Below are 14,124 nucleotides of genomic sequence, written 5' to 3' on the forward strand. Positions count from 1 at the left end.
TTTCATAATTTTTGTTCTTAGTGAGCCACAATTCCATTTCTCATGCAGTTCCAAGACATCTGGAAATGTTACAAGTCTTGAGTCAAGGACAATCGTGATGACATATCAGTATTCCAAAAACTTGTAGCAACTGGAAGCAGTGCATCACATGTGCAATTGGAAGTACACCAAACAGAAGTTTTTTTGCTCCGATGCTTTTGATTCTCTCTTGAATTAACAATAAGGTTCCATTCCCATACCGGGAGTCGAACCCGGGCCGCCTGGGTGAAAACCAGGAATCCTGACCGCTAGACCATATGGGAAGCTGAAAGCTGCTGACTTCAATGTTTCATACAAGCAAAATTTGTCTTGCCGACAGTGTACATTTATTTATGCTAAGTGCGGTACCTTGTTGAAACCAAACACAACCAAAAAGTTGCCTTGTTAGCGCAGTAGGTAGCGCGTCAGTCTCATAATCTGAAGGTCGTGAGTTCAAGCCTCACACAGGGCATTCTTTTTGATGTCTGTCATGACTTTTGTCCTCACAAGAGTGCATTGGAATTTGAGAATTAAACTCTGTTTCTGATAAAGTTGCCTGAACACCTATTGGAACTGACGGCATTTTCCTTGTTGAATAGGACTTTGTTCTGGAAATTTGTGTAATAGAGGAAAAAAGGGGGCATAAAGCATTGTTCTGTTTTTTTTCATAATTTTTGTTCTTAGTGAGCCACAATTCCATTTCTCATGCAGTTCCAAGACATCTGGAAATGTTACAAGTCTTGAGTCAAGGACAATCGTGATGACATATCAGTATTCCAAAAACTTGTTGCAACTGGAAGCAGTGCATCACATGTGCAATTGGAAGTACACCAAACAGAAGTTTTTTTGCTCCGATGCTTTTGATTCTCTCTTGAATTAACAATAAGGTTCCATTCCCATACCGGGAGTCGAACCCGGGCCGCCTGGGTGAAAACCAGGAATCCTGACCGCTAGACCATATGGGAAGCTGAAAGCTACTGAATTCAGTGTTTCATACAAGCAAAATTTGTCTTGCCGACAGTGTACATTTATTCATGCTAAGTGCAGTACCTTGTTGAAACCAAACACAACCAAAAAGTTGCCTTGTTAGCGCAGTAGGTAGCGCGTCAGTCTCATAATCTGAAGGTCGTGAGTTCAAGCCTCACACAGGGCATTCTTTTTGATGTCTGTCATGACTTTTGTCCTCACAAGAGTGCATTGGAATTTGAGAATTAAACTCTGTTTCTGATAAAGTTGCCTGAACACCTATTGGAACTGACGGCATTTTCCTTGTTGAATAGGACTTTGTTCTGGAAATTTGTGTAATAGAGGAAAAAAGGGGGCATAAAGCATTGTTCTGTTTTTTTTCATAATTTTTGTTCTTAGTGAGCCACAATTCCATTTCTCATGCAGTTCCAAGACATCTGGAAATGTTACAAGTCTTGAGTCAAGGACAATCGTGATGACATATCAGTATTCCAAAAACTTGTCGCAACTGGAAGCAGTGCATCACATGTGCAATTGGAAGTACACCAAACAGAAGTTTTTTTGCTCCGATGCTTTTGATTCTCTCTTGAATTAACAATAAGGTTCCATTCCCATACCGGGAGTCGAACCCCGGGCCGCCTGGGTGAAAACCAGGAATCCTGACCGCTAGACCATATGGGAAGCTGAAAGCTGCTGACTTCAATGTTTCATACAAGCAAAATTTGTCTTGCCGACAGTGTACATTTATTCATGCTAAGTGCGGTACCTTGTTGAAACCAAACACAACCAAGAAGTTGCCTTGTTAGCGCAGTAGGTTGCGCGTCAGTCTCATAATCTGAAGGTCGTGAGTTCAAGCCTCACACAGGGCATTCTTTTTAAAGTGTCTGTCATGACTTTTGTCCTCACAAGAGTGCATTGGAATTTGAGAATTAAACTCTGTTTCTGATAAAGTTGCCTGAACACCTATTGGAACTGACGGCATTTTCCTTGTTGAATAGGACTTTGTTCTGGAAATTTGTGTAATAGAGGGAAAAAAGGGGGCATAAAGCATTGTTCTGGTCTTTTTCATAATTTTTGTTCTTAGTGAGCCACAATTCTATTTCTCATGCAGTTCAAAGACATCTGGAAATGTTACAAGTCTTGAGTCTAAGACAATCGTGATGACATATCAGTATTCCAAAAACTTGTCGCAACTGGAAGCAGTGCATCACATGTGCAATTGGAAGTACACCAAACAGAAGTTTTTTTGCTCCGATGCTTTTGATTCTCTCTTGAATTAACAATAAGGTTCCATTCCCATACCGGGAGTCGAACCCGGGCCGCCTGGGTGAAAACCAGGAATCCTGACCGCTAGACCATATGGGAAGCTGAAAGCTACTGAATTCAATGTTTCATACAAGCAAAATTTGTCTTGCCGACAGTGTACATTTATTCATGCTAAGTGCAGTACCTTGTTGAAACCAAACACAACCAAGAAGTTGCCTTGTTAGCGCAGTAGGTAGCGTGTCAGTCTCATAATCTGAAGGTCGTGAGTTCAAGCCTCACACAGGGCATTCTTTTTGATGTCTGTCATGACTTTTGTCTTCACAAGAGTGCATTGGAATTTGAGAATTAAACTCTGTTTCTGATAAAGTTGCCTGAACACCTATTGGAACTGACGGCATTTTCCTTGTTGAATAGGACTTTGTTCTGGAAATTTGTGTAATAGAGGAAAAAAGGGGGCATAAAGCATTGTTCTGTTTTTTTTCATAATTTTTGTTCTTAGTGAGCCACAATTCCATTTCTCATGCAGTTCCAAGACATCTGGAAATGTTACAAGTCTTGAGTCAAGGACAATCGTGATGACATATCAGTATTCCAAAAACTTGTCGCAACTGGAAGCAGTGCATCACATGTGCAATTGGAAGTACACCAAACAGAAGTTTTTTTGCTCCGATGCTTTTGATTCTCTCTTGAATTAACAATAAGGTGCCATTCCCATACCGGGAGTCGAACCCGGGCCGCCTGGGTGAAAACCAGGAATCCTGACCGCTAGACCATATGGGAAGCTGAAAGCTGCTGACTTCAATGTTTCATACAAGCAAAATTTGTCTTGCCGACAAGAAGTTGCCTTGTTAGCGCAGTAGGTAGCGCGTCAGTCTCATAATCTGAAGGTCGTGAGTTCAAGCCTCACACAGGGCATTCTTTTTGATGTCTGTCATGACTTTTGTCCTCACAAGAGTGCATTGGAATTTGAGAATTAAACTCTGTTTCTGATAAAGTTGCCTGAACACCTATTGGAACTGATGGCATTTTCCTTGTTGAATAGGACTTTGTTCTGGAAATTTGTGTAATAGAGGAAAAAAGGGGGCATAAAGCATTGTTCTGGTCTTTTTCATAATTTTTGTTCTTAGTGAGCCACAATTCCATTTCTCATGCAGTTCCAAGACATCTGGAAATGTTACAAGTCTTGAGTCAAGGACAATCGTGATGACATATCAGTATTCCAAAAACTTGTCGCAACTGGAAGCAGTGCATCACATGTGCAATTGGAAGTACACCAAACAGAAGTTTTTTTGCTCCGATGCTTTTGATTCTCTCTTGAATTAACAATAAGGTTCCATTCCCATACCGGGAGTCGAACCCGGGCCGCCTGGGTGAAAACCAGGAATCCTGACCGCTAGACCATATGGGAAGCTGAAAGCTGCTGACTTCAATGTTTCATACAAGCAAAATTTGTCTTGCCGACAGTGTACATTTATTTATGCTAAGTGCGGTACCTTGTTGAAACCAAACACAACCAAGAAGTTGCCTTGTTAGCGCAGTAGGTAGCGCGTCAGTCTCATAATCTGAAGGTTGTGAGTTCAAGCCTCACACAGGGCATTCTTTTTGATGTCTGTCATGACTTTTGTCCTCACAAGAGTGCATTGGAATTTGAGAATTAAACTCTGTTTCTGATAAAGATGCCTGAACACCTATTGGAACTGACGGCATTTTCCTTGTTGAATAGGACTTTGTTCTGGAAATTTGTGTAATAGAGGAAAAAAGGGGGCATAAAGCATTGTTCTGGTCTTTTTCATAATTTTTGTTCTTAGTGAGCCACAATTCCATTTCTCATGCAGTTCCAAGACATCTGGAAATGTTACAAGTCTTGAGTCAAGGACAATCGTGATGACATATCAGTATTCCAAAAACTTGTCGCAACTGGAAGCAGTGCATCACATGTGCAATTGGAAGTACACCAAACAGAAGTTTTTTTGCTCCGATGCTTTTGATTATCTCTTGAATTAACAATAAGGTTCCATTCCCATACCGGGAGTCGAACCCGGGCCGCCTGGGTGAAAACCAGGAATCCTGACCGCTAGACCATATGGGAAGCTGAAAGCTACAGAATTCAATGTTTCATACAAGCAAAATTTGTCTTGCCGACAGTGTACATTTATTCATACCAAGTGCAGTACCTTGTTGAAACCAAACACAACCAAGAAGTTGCCTTGTTAGCGCAGTAGGTAGCGCGTCAGTTTCATAATCTGAAGGTCGTGAGTTCAAGCCTCACACAGGGCATTCTTTTTGATGTCTGTCATGACTTTTGTCCTCACAAGAGTGCATTGGAATTTGAGAATTAAACTCTGTTTCTGATAAAGATGCCTGAACACCTATTGGAACTGACGGCATTTTCCTTGTTGAATAGGACTTTGTTCTGGAAATTTGTGTAATAGAGGAAAAAAGGGGGCATAAAGCATTGTTCTGGTCTTTTTCATAATTTTTGTTCTTAGTGAGCCACAATTCCATTTCTCATGCAGTTCCAAGACATCTGGAAATGTTACAAGTCTTGAGTCAAGGACAATCGTGATGACATATCAGTATTCCAAAAACTTGTCGCAACTGGAAGCAGTGCATCACATGTGCAATTGGAAGTACACCAAACAGAAGTTTTTTTGCTCCGATGCTTTTGATTATCTCTTGAATTAACAATAAGGTTCCATTCCCATACCGGGAGTCGAACCCGGGCCGCCTGGGTGAAAACCAGGAATCCTGACCGCTAGACCATATGGGAAGCTGAAAGCTACAGAATTCAATGTTTCATACAAGCAAAATTTGTCTTGCCGACAGTGTACATTTATTCATACCAAGTGCAGTACCTTGTTGAAACCAAACACAACCAAGAAGTTGCCTTGTTAGCGCAGTAGGTAGCGCGTCAGTCTCATAATCTGAAGGTCGTGAGTTCAAGCCTCACACAGGGCATTCTTTTTGATGTCTGTCATGACTTTTGTCCTCACAAGAGTGCATTGGAATTTGAGAATTAAACTCTGTTTCTGATAAAGATGCCTGAACACCTATTGGAACTGACGGCATTTTCCTTGTTGAATAGGACTTTGTTCTGGAAATTTGTGTAATAGAGGAAAAAAGGGGGCATAAAGCATTGTTCTGGTCTTTTTCATAATTTTTGTTCTTAGTGAGCCACAATTTCATTTCTCATGCAGTTCCAAGACATCTGGAAATGTTACACGTCTTGAGTCAAGGACAATCGTGATGACATATCAGTATTCCAAAAACTTGTCGCAACTGGAAGCAGTGCATCACATGTGCAATTGGAAGTACACCAAACAGAAGTTTTTTTGCTCCGATGCTTTTGATTATCTCTTGAATTAACAATAAGGTTCCATTCCCATACCGGGAGTCGAACCCGGGCCGCCTGGGTGAAAACCAGGAATCCTGACCGCTAGACCATATGGGAAGCTGAAAGCTACTGAATTCAATGTTTTATACAAGCAAAATTTGTCTTGCCGACAGTGTACATTTATTCATGCTAAGTGCAGTACCTTGTTGAAACCAAACACAACCAAAAAGTTGCCTTGTTAGCGCAGTAGGTAGCGCGTCAGTCTCATAATCTGAAGGTCGTGAGTTCAAGCCTCACACAGGGCATTCTTTTTGATGTCTGTCATGACTTTTGTCCTCACAAGAGTGCATTGGAATTTGAGAATTAAACTCTGTTTCTGATTAAGTTGCCTGAACACCTATTGGAACTGACGGCATTTTCTTTGTTGAATAGGACTTTGTTCTGGAAATTTGTGTAATAGAGGAAAAAAGGGGGCATAAATCATTGTTCTGGTCTTTTTCATAATTTTTGTTCTTAGTGAGCCACAATTCCATTTCTCATGCAGTTCCAAGACATCTGGAAATGTTACAAGTCTTGAGTCAAGGACAATCGTGATGACATATCAGTATTACAAAAACTTGTCGCAACTGGAAGCAATGCATCACATGTGCAATTGGAAGTACACCAAACAGAAGTTTTTTTGCTCCGATGCTTTTGATTCTCTCTTGAATTAACAATAAGGTTCCATTCCCATACCGGGAGTCGAACCCGGGCCGCCTGGGTGAAAACCAGGAATCCTGACCGCTAGACCATATGGGAAGCTGAAAGCTACTGAATTCAATGTTTCATACAAGCAAAATTTGTCTTGCCGACAGTGTACATTTATTCATGCTAAGTGCAGTACCTTGTTGAAACCAAACACAACCAAAAAGTTGCCTTGTTAGCGCAGTAGGTAGCGCGTCAGTCTCATAATCTGAAGGTCGTGAGTTCAAGCCTCACACAGGGCATTCTTTTTGATGTCTCTCATGACTTTTGTCCTCACAAGAGTGCATTGGAATTTGAGAATTAAACTCTGTTTCTGATAAAGTTGCCTGAACACCTATTGGAACTGACGGCATTTTCCTTGTTGAATAGGACTTTGTTCTGGAAATTTGTGTAATAGAGGAAAAAAGGGGGCATAAAGCATTGTTCTGTTTTTTTTTCATAATTTTTGTTCTTAGTGAGCCACAATTCCATTTCTCATGCAGTTCAAAGACATCTGGAAATGTTACAAGTCTTGAGTCTAAGACAATCGTGATGACATATCAGTATTCCAAAAACTTGTCGCAACTGGAAGCAGTGCATCACATGTGCAATTGGAAGTACACCAAACAGAAGTTTTTTTGCTCCGATGCTTTTGATTCTCTCTTGAATTAACAATAAGGTTCCATTCCCATACCGGGAGTCGAACCCGGGCCGCCTGGGTGAAAACCAGGAATCCTGACCGCTAGACCATATGGGAAGCTGAAAGCTACTGAATTCAATGTTTCATACAAGCAAAATTTGTCTTGCTGACAGTGTACATTTATTCATGCTAAGTGCAGTACCTTGTTGAAACCAAACACAACCAAGAAGTTGCCTTGTTAGCGCAGTAGGTAGCGTGTCAGTCTCATAATCTGAAGGTCGTGAGTTCAAGCCTCACACAGGGCATTCTTTTTGATGTCTGTCATGACTTTTGTCTTCACAAGAGTGCATTGGAATTTGAGAATTAAACTCTGTTTCTGATAAAGTTGCCTGAACACCTATTGGAACTGACGGCATTTTCCTTGTTGAATAGGACTTTGTTCTGGAAATTTGTGTAATAGAGGAAAAAAGGGGGCATAAAGCATTGTTCTGTTTTTTTTCATAATTTTTGTTCTTAGTGAGCCACAATTCCATTTCTCATGCAGTTCCAAGACATCTGGAAATGTTACAAGTCTTGAGTCAAGGACAATCGTGATGACATATCAGTATTCCAAAAACTTGTCGCAACTGGAAGCAGTGCATCACATGTGCAATTGGAAGTACACCAAACAGGAGTTTTTTTGCTCCGATGCTTTTGATTCTCTCTTGAATTAACAATAAGGTTCCATTCCCATACCGGGAGTCGAACCCGGGCCGCCTGGGTGAAAACCAGGAATCCTGACCGCTAGACCATATGGGAAGCTGAAAGCTACTGAATTCAGTGTTTCATACAAGCAAAATTTGTCTTGCCGACAGTGTACATTTATTCATGCTAAGTGCAGTACCTTGTTGAAACCAAACACAACCAAAAAGTTGCCTTGTTAGCGCAGTAGGTAGCGCGTCAGTCTCATAATCTGAAGGTCGTGAGTTCAAGCCTCACACAGGGCATTCTTTTTGATGTCTGTCATGACTTTTGTCCTCACAAGAGTGCATTGGAATTTGAGAATTAAACTCTGTTTCTGATAAAGTTGCCTGAACACCTATTGGAACTGACGGCATTTTCCTTGTTGAATAGGACTTTGTTCTGGAAATTTGTGTAATAGAGGAAAAAAGGGGGCATAAAGCATTGTTCTGTTTTTTTTTCATAATTTTTGTTCTTAGTGAGCCACAATTCCATTTCTCATGCAGTTCCAAGACATCTGGAAATGTTACAAGTCTTGAGTCAAGGACAATCGTGATGACATATCAGTATTCCAAAAACTTGTCGCAACTGGAAGCAGTGCATCACATGTGCAATTGGAAGTACACCAAACAGAAGTTTTTTTGCTCCGATGCTTTTGATTCTCTCTTGAATTAACAATAAGGTTCCATTCCCATACCGGGAGTCGAACCCGGGCCGCCTGGGTGAAAACCAGGAATCCTGACCGCTAGACCATATGGGAAGCTGAAAGCTGCTGACTTCAATGTTTCATACAAGCAAAATTTGTCTTGCCGACAGTGTACATTTATTCATGCTAAGTGCGGTACCTTGTTGAAACCAAACACAACCAAGAAGTTGCCTTGTTAGCGCAGTAGGTAGCGCGTCAGTCTCATAATCTGAAGGTCGTGAGTTCAAGCCTCACACAGGGCATTCTTTTTGATGTCTGTCATGACTTTTGTCCTCACAAGAGTGCATTGGAATTTGAGAATTAAACTCTGTTTCTGATAAAGATGCCTGAACACCTATTGGAACTGACGGCATTTTCCTTGTTGAATAGCAATTTGTTCTGGAAATTTGTGTAATAGAGGAAAAAAGGGGGCATAAAGCATTGTTCTGGTCTTTTTCATAATTTTTGTTCTTAGTGAGCCACAATTCCATTTCTCATGCAGTTCCAAGACATCTGGAAATGTTACAAGTCTTGAGTCAAGGACAATCGTGATGACATATCAGTATTCCAAAAACTTGTCGCAACTGGAAGCAGTGCATCACATGTGCAATTGGAAGTACACCAAACAGAAGTTTTTTTGCTCCGATGCTTTTGATTATCTCTTGAATTAACAATAAGGTTCCATTCCCATACCGGGAGTCGAACCCGGGCCGCCTGGGTGAAAACCAGGAATCCTGACCGCTAGACCATATGGGAAGCTGAAAGCTACAGAATTCAATGTTTCATACAAGCAAAATTTGTCTTGCCGACAGTGTACATTTATTCATACCAAGTGCAGTACCTTGTTGAAACCAAACACAACCAAGAAGTTGCCTTGTTAGCGCAGTAGGTAGCGCGTCAGTTTCATAATCTGAAGGTCGTGAGTTCAAGCCTCACACAGGGCATTCTTTTTGATGTCTGTCATGACTTTTGTCCTCACAAGAGTGCATTGGAATTTGAGAATTAAACTCTGTTTCTGATAAAGATGCCTGAACACCTATTGGAACTGACGGCATTTTCCTTGTTGAATAGGACTTTGTTCTGGAAATTTGTGTAATAGAGGAAAAAAGGGGGCATAAAGCATTGTTCTGGTCTTTTTCATAATTTTTGTTCTTAGTGAGCCACAATTCCATTTCTCATGCAGTTCCAAGACATCTGGAAATGTTACAAGTCTTGAGTCAAGGACAATCGTGATGACATATCAGTATTCCAAAAACTTGTCGCAACTGGAAGCAGTGCATCACATGTGCAATTGGAAGTACACCAAACAGAAGTTTTTTTGCTCCGATGCTTTTGATTCTCTCTTGAATTAACAATAAGGTTCGATTCCCATACCGGGAGTCGAACCCGGGCCGCCTGGGTGAAAACCAGGAATCCTGACCGCTAGACCATATGGGAAGCTGAAAGCTACTGAATTCAATGTTTTATACAAGCAAAATTTGTCTTGCCGACAGTGTACATTTATTCATACCAAGTGCAGTACCTTGTTGAAACCAAACACAACCAAGAAGTTGCCTTGTTAACGCAGTAGGTAGCGCGTCAGTTTCATAATCTGAAGGTCGTGAGTTCAAGCCTCACACAGGGCATTCTTTTTGATGTCTGTCATGACTTTTGTCCTCACAAGAGTGCATTGGAATTTGAGAATTAAACTCTGTTTCTGATAAAGATGCCTGAACACCTATTGGAACTGACGGCATTTTCCTTGTTGAATAGGACTTTGTTCTGGAAATTTGTGTAATAGAGGAAAAAAGGGGGCATAAAGCATTGTTCTGGTCTTTTTCATAATTTTTGTTCTTAGTGAGCCACAATTCCATTTCTCATGCAGTTCCAAGACATCTGGAAATGTTACAAGTCTTGAGTCAAGGACAATCGTGATGACATATCAGTATTCCAAAAACTTGTCGCAACTGGAAGCAGTGCATCACATGTGCAATTGGAAGTACACCAAACAGAAGTTTTTTTGCTCCGATGCTTTTGATTATCTCTTGAATTAACAATAAGGTTCCATTCCCATACCGGGAGTCGAACCCGGGCCGCCTGGGTGAAAACCAGGAATCCTGACCGCTAGACCATATGGGAAGCTGAAAGCTACAGAATTCAATGTTTCATACAAGCAAAATTTGTCTTGCCGACAGTGTACATTTATTCATACCAAGTGCAGTACCTTGTTGAAACCAAACACAACCAAGAAGTTGCCTTGTTAGCGCAGTAGGTAGCGCGTCAGTTTCATAATCTGAAGGTCGTGAGTTCAAGCCTCACACAGGGCATTCTTTTTGATGTCTGTCATGACTTTTGTCCTCACAAGAGTGCATTGGAATTTGAGAATTAAACTCTGTTTCTGATAAAGATGCCTGAACACCTATTGGAACTGACGGCATTTTCCTTGTTGAATAGGACTTTGTTCTGGAAATTTGTGTAATAGAGGAAAAAAGGGGGCATAAAGCATTGTTCTGGTCTTTTTCATAATTTTTGTTCTTAGTGAGCCACAATTCCATTTCTCATGCAGTTCCAAGACATCTGGAAATGTTACAAGTCTTGAGTCAAGGACAATCGTGATGACATATCAGTATTCCAAAAACTTGTCGCAACTGGAAGCAGTGCATCACATGTGCAATTGGAAGTACACCAAACAGAAGTTTTTTTGCTCCGATGCTTTTGATTATCTCTTGAATTAACAATAAGGTTCCATTCCCATACCGGGAGTCGAACCCGGGCCGCCTGGGTGAAAACCAGGAATCCTGACCGCTAGACCATATGGGAAGCTGAAAGCTACAGAATTCAATGTTTCATACAAGCAAAATTTGTCTTGCCGACAGTGTACATTTATTCATACCAAGTGCAGTACCTTGTTGAAACCAAACACAACCAAGAAGTTGCCTTGTTAGCGCAGTAGGTAGCGTGTCAGTCTCATAATCTGAAGGTCGTGAGTTCAAGCCTCACACAGGGCATTCTTTTTGATGTCTGTCATGACTTTTGTCCTCACAAGAGTGCATTGGAATTTGAGAATTAAACTCTGTTTCTGATAAAGATGCCTGAACACCTATTGGAACTGACGGCATTTTCCTTGTTGAATAGGACTTTGTTCTGGAAATTTGTGTAATAGAGGAAAAAAGGGGGCATAAAGCATTGTTCTGGTCTTTTTCATAATTTTTGTTCTTAGTGAGCCACAATTTCATTTCTCATGCAGTTCCAAGACATCTGGAAATGTTACACGTCTTGAGTCAAGGACAATCGTGATGACATATCAGTATTCCAAAAACTTGTCGCAACTGGAAGCAGTGCATCACATGTGCAATTGGAAGTACACCAAACAGAAGTTTTTTTGCTCCGATGCTTTTGATTATCTCTTGAATTAACAATAAGGTTCCATTCCCATACCGGGAGTCGAACCCGGGCCACCTGGGTGAAAACCAGGAATCCTGACCGCTAGACCATATGGGAAGCTGAAAGCTACTGAATTCAATGTTTTATACAAGCAAAATTTGTCTTGCCGACAGTGTACATTTATTCATGCTAAGTGCAGTACCTTGTTGAAACCAAACACAACCAAAAAGTTGCCTTGTTAGCGCAGTAGGTAGCGCGTCAGTCTCATAATCTGAAGGTCGTGAGTTCAAGCCTCACACAGGGCATTCTTTTTGATGTCTGTCATGACTTTTGTCCTCACAAGAGTGCATTGGAATTTGAGAATTAAACTCTGTTTCTGATTAAGTTGCCTGAACACCTATTGGAACTGACGGCATTTTCTTTGTTGAATAGGACTTTGTTCTGGAAATTTGTGTAATAGAGGAAAAAAGGGGGCATAAATCATTGTTCTGGTCTTTTTCATAATTTTTGTTCTTAGTGAGCCACAATTCCATTTCTCATGCAGTTCCAAGACATCTGGAAATGTTACAAGTCTTGAGTCAAGGACAATCGTGATGACATATCAGTATTACAAAAACTTGTCGCAACTGGAAGCAATGCATCACATGTGCAATTGGAAGTACACCAAACAGAAGTTTTTTTGCTCCGATGCTTTTGATTCTCTCTTGAATTAACAATAAGGTTCCATTCCCATACCGGGAGTCGAACCCGGGCCGCCTGGGTGAAAACCAGGAATCCTGACCGCTAGACCATATGGGAAGCTGAAAGCTACTGAATTCAATGTTTCATACAAGCAAAATTTGTCTTGCCGACAGTGTACATTTATTCATGCTAAGTGCAGTACCTTGTTGAAACCAAACACAACCAAAAAGTTGCCTTGTTAGCGCAGTAGGTAGCGCGTCAGTCTCATAATCTGAAGGTCGTGAGTTCAAGCCTCACACAGGGCATTCTTTTTGATGTCTCTCATGACTTTTGTCCTCACAAGAGTGCATTGGAATTTGAGAATTAAACTCTGTTTCTGATAAAGTTGCCTGAACACCTATTGGAACTGACGGCATTTTCCTTGTTGAATAGGACTTTGTTCTGGAAATTTGTGTAATAGAGGAAAAAAGGGGGCATAAAGCATTGTTCTGTTTTTTTTTCATAATTTTTGTTCTTAGTGAGCCACAATTCCATTTCTCATGCAGTTCAAAGACATCTGGAAATGTTACAAGTCTTGAGTCTAAGACAATCGTGATGACATATCAGTATTCCAAAAACTTGTCGCAACTGGAAGCAGTGCATCACATGTGCAATTGGAAGTACACCAAACAGAAGTTTTTTTGCTCCGATGCTTTTGATTCTCTCTTGAATTAACAATAAGGTTCCATTCCCATACCGGGAGTCGAACCCGGGCCGCCTGGGTGAAAACCAGGAATCCTGACCGCTAGACCATATGGGAAGCTGAAAGCTACTGAATTCAATGTTTCATACAAGCAAAATTTGTCTTGCTGACAGTGTACATTTATTCATGCTAAGTGCAGTACCTTGTTGAAACCAAACACAACCAAGAAGTTGCCTTGTTAGCGCAGTAGGTAGCGTGTCAGTCTCATAATCTGAAGGTCGTGAGTTCAAGCCTCACACAGGGCATTCTTTTTGATGTCTGTCATGACTTTTGTCTTCACAAGAGTGCATTGGAATTTGAGAATTAAACTCTGTTTCTGATAAAGTTGCCTGAACACCTATTGGAACTGACGGCATTTTCCTTGTTGAATAGGACTTTGTTCTGGAAATTTGTGTAATAGAGGAAAAAAGGGGGCATAAAGCATTGTTCTGTTTTTTTTCATAATTTTTGTTCTTAGTGAGCCACAATTCCATTTCTCATGCAGTTCCAAGACATCTGGAAATGTTACAAGTCTTGAGTCAAGGACAATCGTGATGACATATCAGTATTCCAAAAACTTGTCGCAACTGGAAGCAGTGCATCACATGTGCAATTGGAAGTACACCAAACAGGAGTTTTTTTGCTCCGATGCTTTTGATTCTCTCTTGAATTAACAATAAGGTTCCATTCCCATACCGGGAGTCGAACCCGGGCCGCCTGGGTGAAAACCAGGAATCCTGACCGCTAGACCATATGGGAAGCTGAAAGCTACTGAATTCAGTGTTTCATACAAGCAAAATTTGTCTTGCCGACAGTGTACATTTATTCATGCTAAGTGCAGTACCTTGTTGAAACCAAACACAACCAAAAAGTTGCCTTGTTAGCGCAGTAGGTAGCGCGTCAGTCTCATAATCTGAAGGTCGTGAGTTCAAGCCTCACACAGGGCATTCTTTTTGATGTCTGTCATGACTTTTGTCCTCACAAGAGTGCATTGGAATTTGAGAATT

At 40.9% G+C, this 14,124-nt stretch overlaps 42 non-coding genes across 42 annotated transcripts; 21 read left to right on the forward strand and 21 right to left on the reverse strand.

The window, feature by feature from the left end:
* Positions 1–230: 230 nt before the first annotated feature.
* On the reverse strand, positions 231–302 carry TRNAE-UUC (transfer RNA glutamic acid (anticodon UUC)). The gene has a single exon. It is a non-coding gene; the product is annotated as a tRNA-Glu (tRNA).
* Positions 303–417: 115 nt separating this feature from the next.
* On the forward strand, positions 418–490 carry TRNAM-CAU (transfer RNA methionine (anticodon CAU)). Its single transcript has one exon. It is a non-coding gene; the product is annotated as a tRNA-Met (tRNA).
* Positions 491–911: 421 nt separating this feature from the next.
* Positions 912–983, reverse strand: TRNAE-UUC (transfer RNA glutamic acid (anticodon UUC)). The gene has a single exon. It is a non-coding gene; the product is annotated as a tRNA-Glu (tRNA).
* A 115-nt stretch (positions 984–1,098) lies between these two features.
* On the forward strand, positions 1,099–1,171 carry TRNAM-CAU (transfer RNA methionine (anticodon CAU)). Its single transcript has one exon. It is a non-coding gene; the product is annotated as a tRNA-Met (tRNA).
* Positions 1,172–1,592: 421 nt separating this feature from the next.
* Positions 1,593–1,665, reverse strand: TRNAE-UUC (transfer RNA glutamic acid (anticodon UUC)). Its single transcript has one exon. It is a non-coding gene; the product is annotated as a tRNA-Glu (tRNA).
* A 115-nt stretch (positions 1,666–1,780) lies between these two features.
* Positions 1,781–1,853, forward strand: TRNAM-CAU (transfer RNA methionine (anticodon CAU)). The gene has a single exon. It is a non-coding gene; the product is annotated as a tRNA-Met (tRNA).
* Positions 1,854–2,277: 424 nt separating this feature from the next.
* Positions 2,278–2,349, reverse strand: TRNAE-UUC (transfer RNA glutamic acid (anticodon UUC)). Its single transcript has one exon. It is a non-coding gene; the product is annotated as a tRNA-Glu (tRNA).
* Positions 2,350–2,464: 115 nt separating this feature from the next.
* TRNAM-CAU (transfer RNA methionine (anticodon CAU)) lies at positions 2,465–2,537 on the forward strand. The gene has a single exon. It is a non-coding gene; the product is annotated as a tRNA-Met (tRNA).
* Positions 2,538–2,958: 421 nt separating this feature from the next.
* Positions 2,959–3,030, reverse strand: TRNAE-UUC (transfer RNA glutamic acid (anticodon UUC)). The gene has a single exon. It is a non-coding gene; the product is annotated as a tRNA-Glu (tRNA).
* A 62-nt stretch (positions 3,031–3,092) lies between these two features.
* TRNAM-CAU (transfer RNA methionine (anticodon CAU)) lies at positions 3,093–3,165 on the forward strand. The gene has a single exon. It is a non-coding gene; the product is annotated as a tRNA-Met (tRNA).
* A 421-nt stretch (positions 3,166–3,586) lies between these two features.
* Positions 3,587–3,658, reverse strand: TRNAE-UUC (transfer RNA glutamic acid (anticodon UUC)). The gene has a single exon. It is a non-coding gene; the product is annotated as a tRNA-Glu (tRNA).
* A 115-nt stretch (positions 3,659–3,773) lies between these two features.
* Positions 3,774–3,846, forward strand: TRNAM-CAU (transfer RNA methionine (anticodon CAU)). Its single transcript has one exon. It is a non-coding gene; the product is annotated as a tRNA-Met (tRNA).
* Positions 3,847–4,267: 421 nt separating this feature from the next.
* Positions 4,268–4,339, reverse strand: TRNAE-UUC (transfer RNA glutamic acid (anticodon UUC)). The gene has a single exon. It is a non-coding gene; the product is annotated as a tRNA-Glu (tRNA).
* A 115-nt stretch (positions 4,340–4,454) lies between these two features.
* On the forward strand, positions 4,455–4,527 carry TRNAM-CAU (transfer RNA methionine (anticodon CAU)). The gene has a single exon. It is a non-coding gene; the product is annotated as a tRNA-Met (tRNA).
* Positions 4,528–4,948: 421 nt separating this feature from the next.
* On the reverse strand, positions 4,949–5,020 carry TRNAE-UUC (transfer RNA glutamic acid (anticodon UUC)). Its single transcript has one exon. It is a non-coding gene; the product is annotated as a tRNA-Glu (tRNA).
* Positions 5,021–5,135: 115 nt separating this feature from the next.
* TRNAM-CAU (transfer RNA methionine (anticodon CAU)) lies at positions 5,136–5,208 on the forward strand. The gene has a single exon. It is a non-coding gene; the product is annotated as a tRNA-Met (tRNA).
* A 421-nt stretch (positions 5,209–5,629) lies between these two features.
* Positions 5,630–5,701, reverse strand: TRNAE-UUC (transfer RNA glutamic acid (anticodon UUC)). The gene has a single exon. It is a non-coding gene; the product is annotated as a tRNA-Glu (tRNA).
* A 115-nt stretch (positions 5,702–5,816) lies between these two features.
* Positions 5,817–5,889, forward strand: TRNAM-CAU (transfer RNA methionine (anticodon CAU)). The gene has a single exon. It is a non-coding gene; the product is annotated as a tRNA-Met (tRNA).
* A 421-nt stretch (positions 5,890–6,310) lies between these two features.
* Positions 6,311–6,382, reverse strand: TRNAE-UUC (transfer RNA glutamic acid (anticodon UUC)). The gene has a single exon. It is a non-coding gene; the product is annotated as a tRNA-Glu (tRNA).
* A 115-nt stretch (positions 6,383–6,497) lies between these two features.
* On the forward strand, positions 6,498–6,570 carry TRNAM-CAU (transfer RNA methionine (anticodon CAU)). Its single transcript has one exon. It is a non-coding gene; the product is annotated as a tRNA-Met (tRNA).
* A 422-nt stretch (positions 6,571–6,992) lies between these two features.
* On the reverse strand, positions 6,993–7,064 carry TRNAE-UUC (transfer RNA glutamic acid (anticodon UUC)). The gene has a single exon. It is a non-coding gene; the product is annotated as a tRNA-Glu (tRNA).
* Positions 7,065–7,179: 115 nt separating this feature from the next.
* TRNAM-CAU (transfer RNA methionine (anticodon CAU)) lies at positions 7,180–7,252 on the forward strand. Its single transcript has one exon. It is a non-coding gene; the product is annotated as a tRNA-Met (tRNA).
* Positions 7,253–7,673: 421 nt separating this feature from the next.
* Positions 7,674–7,745, reverse strand: TRNAE-UUC (transfer RNA glutamic acid (anticodon UUC)). Its single transcript has one exon. It is a non-coding gene; the product is annotated as a tRNA-Glu (tRNA).
* Positions 7,746–7,860: 115 nt separating this feature from the next.
* TRNAM-CAU (transfer RNA methionine (anticodon CAU)) lies at positions 7,861–7,933 on the forward strand. The gene has a single exon. It is a non-coding gene; the product is annotated as a tRNA-Met (tRNA).
* Positions 7,934–8,355: 422 nt separating this feature from the next.
* Positions 8,356–8,427, reverse strand: TRNAE-UUC (transfer RNA glutamic acid (anticodon UUC)). The gene has a single exon. It is a non-coding gene; the product is annotated as a tRNA-Glu (tRNA).
* A 115-nt stretch (positions 8,428–8,542) lies between these two features.
* TRNAM-CAU (transfer RNA methionine (anticodon CAU)) lies at positions 8,543–8,615 on the forward strand. The gene has a single exon. It is a non-coding gene; the product is annotated as a tRNA-Met (tRNA).
* A 421-nt stretch (positions 8,616–9,036) lies between these two features.
* On the reverse strand, positions 9,037–9,108 carry TRNAE-UUC (transfer RNA glutamic acid (anticodon UUC)). Its single transcript has one exon. It is a non-coding gene; the product is annotated as a tRNA-Glu (tRNA).
* A 115-nt stretch (positions 9,109–9,223) lies between these two features.
* Positions 9,224–9,296, forward strand: TRNAM-CAU (transfer RNA methionine (anticodon CAU)). The gene has a single exon. It is a non-coding gene; the product is annotated as a tRNA-Met (tRNA).
* Positions 9,297–9,717: 421 nt separating this feature from the next.
* Positions 9,718–9,789, reverse strand: TRNAE-UUC (transfer RNA glutamic acid (anticodon UUC)). Its single transcript has one exon. It is a non-coding gene; the product is annotated as a tRNA-Glu (tRNA).
* A 115-nt stretch (positions 9,790–9,904) lies between these two features.
* Positions 9,905–9,977, forward strand: TRNAM-CAU (transfer RNA methionine (anticodon CAU)). The gene has a single exon. It is a non-coding gene; the product is annotated as a tRNA-Met (tRNA).
* Positions 9,978–10,398: 421 nt separating this feature from the next.
* On the reverse strand, positions 10,399–10,470 carry TRNAE-UUC (transfer RNA glutamic acid (anticodon UUC)). Its single transcript has one exon. It is a non-coding gene; the product is annotated as a tRNA-Glu (tRNA).
* Positions 10,471–10,585: 115 nt separating this feature from the next.
* Positions 10,586–10,658, forward strand: TRNAM-CAU (transfer RNA methionine (anticodon CAU)). Its single transcript has one exon. It is a non-coding gene; the product is annotated as a tRNA-Met (tRNA).
* A 421-nt stretch (positions 10,659–11,079) lies between these two features.
* Positions 11,080–11,151, reverse strand: TRNAE-UUC (transfer RNA glutamic acid (anticodon UUC)). The gene has a single exon. It is a non-coding gene; the product is annotated as a tRNA-Glu (tRNA).
* Positions 11,152–11,266: 115 nt separating this feature from the next.
* On the forward strand, positions 11,267–11,339 carry TRNAM-CAU (transfer RNA methionine (anticodon CAU)). Its single transcript has one exon. It is a non-coding gene; the product is annotated as a tRNA-Met (tRNA).
* Positions 11,340–11,760: 421 nt separating this feature from the next.
* TRNAE-UUC (transfer RNA glutamic acid (anticodon UUC)) lies at positions 11,761–11,832 on the reverse strand. The gene has a single exon. It is a non-coding gene; the product is annotated as a tRNA-Glu (tRNA).
* Positions 11,833–11,947: 115 nt separating this feature from the next.
* Positions 11,948–12,020, forward strand: TRNAM-CAU (transfer RNA methionine (anticodon CAU)). The gene has a single exon. It is a non-coding gene; the product is annotated as a tRNA-Met (tRNA).
* Positions 12,021–12,441: 421 nt separating this feature from the next.
* Positions 12,442–12,513, reverse strand: TRNAE-UUC (transfer RNA glutamic acid (anticodon UUC)). Its single transcript has one exon. It is a non-coding gene; the product is annotated as a tRNA-Glu (tRNA).
* Positions 12,514–12,628: 115 nt separating this feature from the next.
* Positions 12,629–12,701, forward strand: TRNAM-CAU (transfer RNA methionine (anticodon CAU)). Its single transcript has one exon. It is a non-coding gene; the product is annotated as a tRNA-Met (tRNA).
* A 422-nt stretch (positions 12,702–13,123) lies between these two features.
* TRNAE-UUC (transfer RNA glutamic acid (anticodon UUC)) lies at positions 13,124–13,195 on the reverse strand. The gene has a single exon. It is a non-coding gene; the product is annotated as a tRNA-Glu (tRNA).
* Positions 13,196–13,310: 115 nt separating this feature from the next.
* TRNAM-CAU (transfer RNA methionine (anticodon CAU)) lies at positions 13,311–13,383 on the forward strand. Its single transcript has one exon. It is a non-coding gene; the product is annotated as a tRNA-Met (tRNA).
* Positions 13,384–13,804: 421 nt separating this feature from the next.
* On the reverse strand, positions 13,805–13,876 carry TRNAE-UUC (transfer RNA glutamic acid (anticodon UUC)). Its single transcript has one exon. It is a non-coding gene; the product is annotated as a tRNA-Glu (tRNA).
* A 115-nt stretch (positions 13,877–13,991) lies between these two features.
* On the forward strand, positions 13,992–14,064 carry TRNAM-CAU (transfer RNA methionine (anticodon CAU)). The gene has a single exon. It is a non-coding gene; the product is annotated as a tRNA-Met (tRNA).
* Positions 14,065–14,124: the final 60 nt, after the last annotated feature.

This window comes from Crinia signifera, chromosome 4, assembly GCF_055691185.1.
Source record: "Crinia signifera chromosome 4, ASM5569118v1, whole genome shotgun sequence".
Lineage (NCBI taxonomy): Eukaryota > Metazoa > Chordata > Amphibia > Anura > Myobatrachidae > Crinia > Crinia signifera.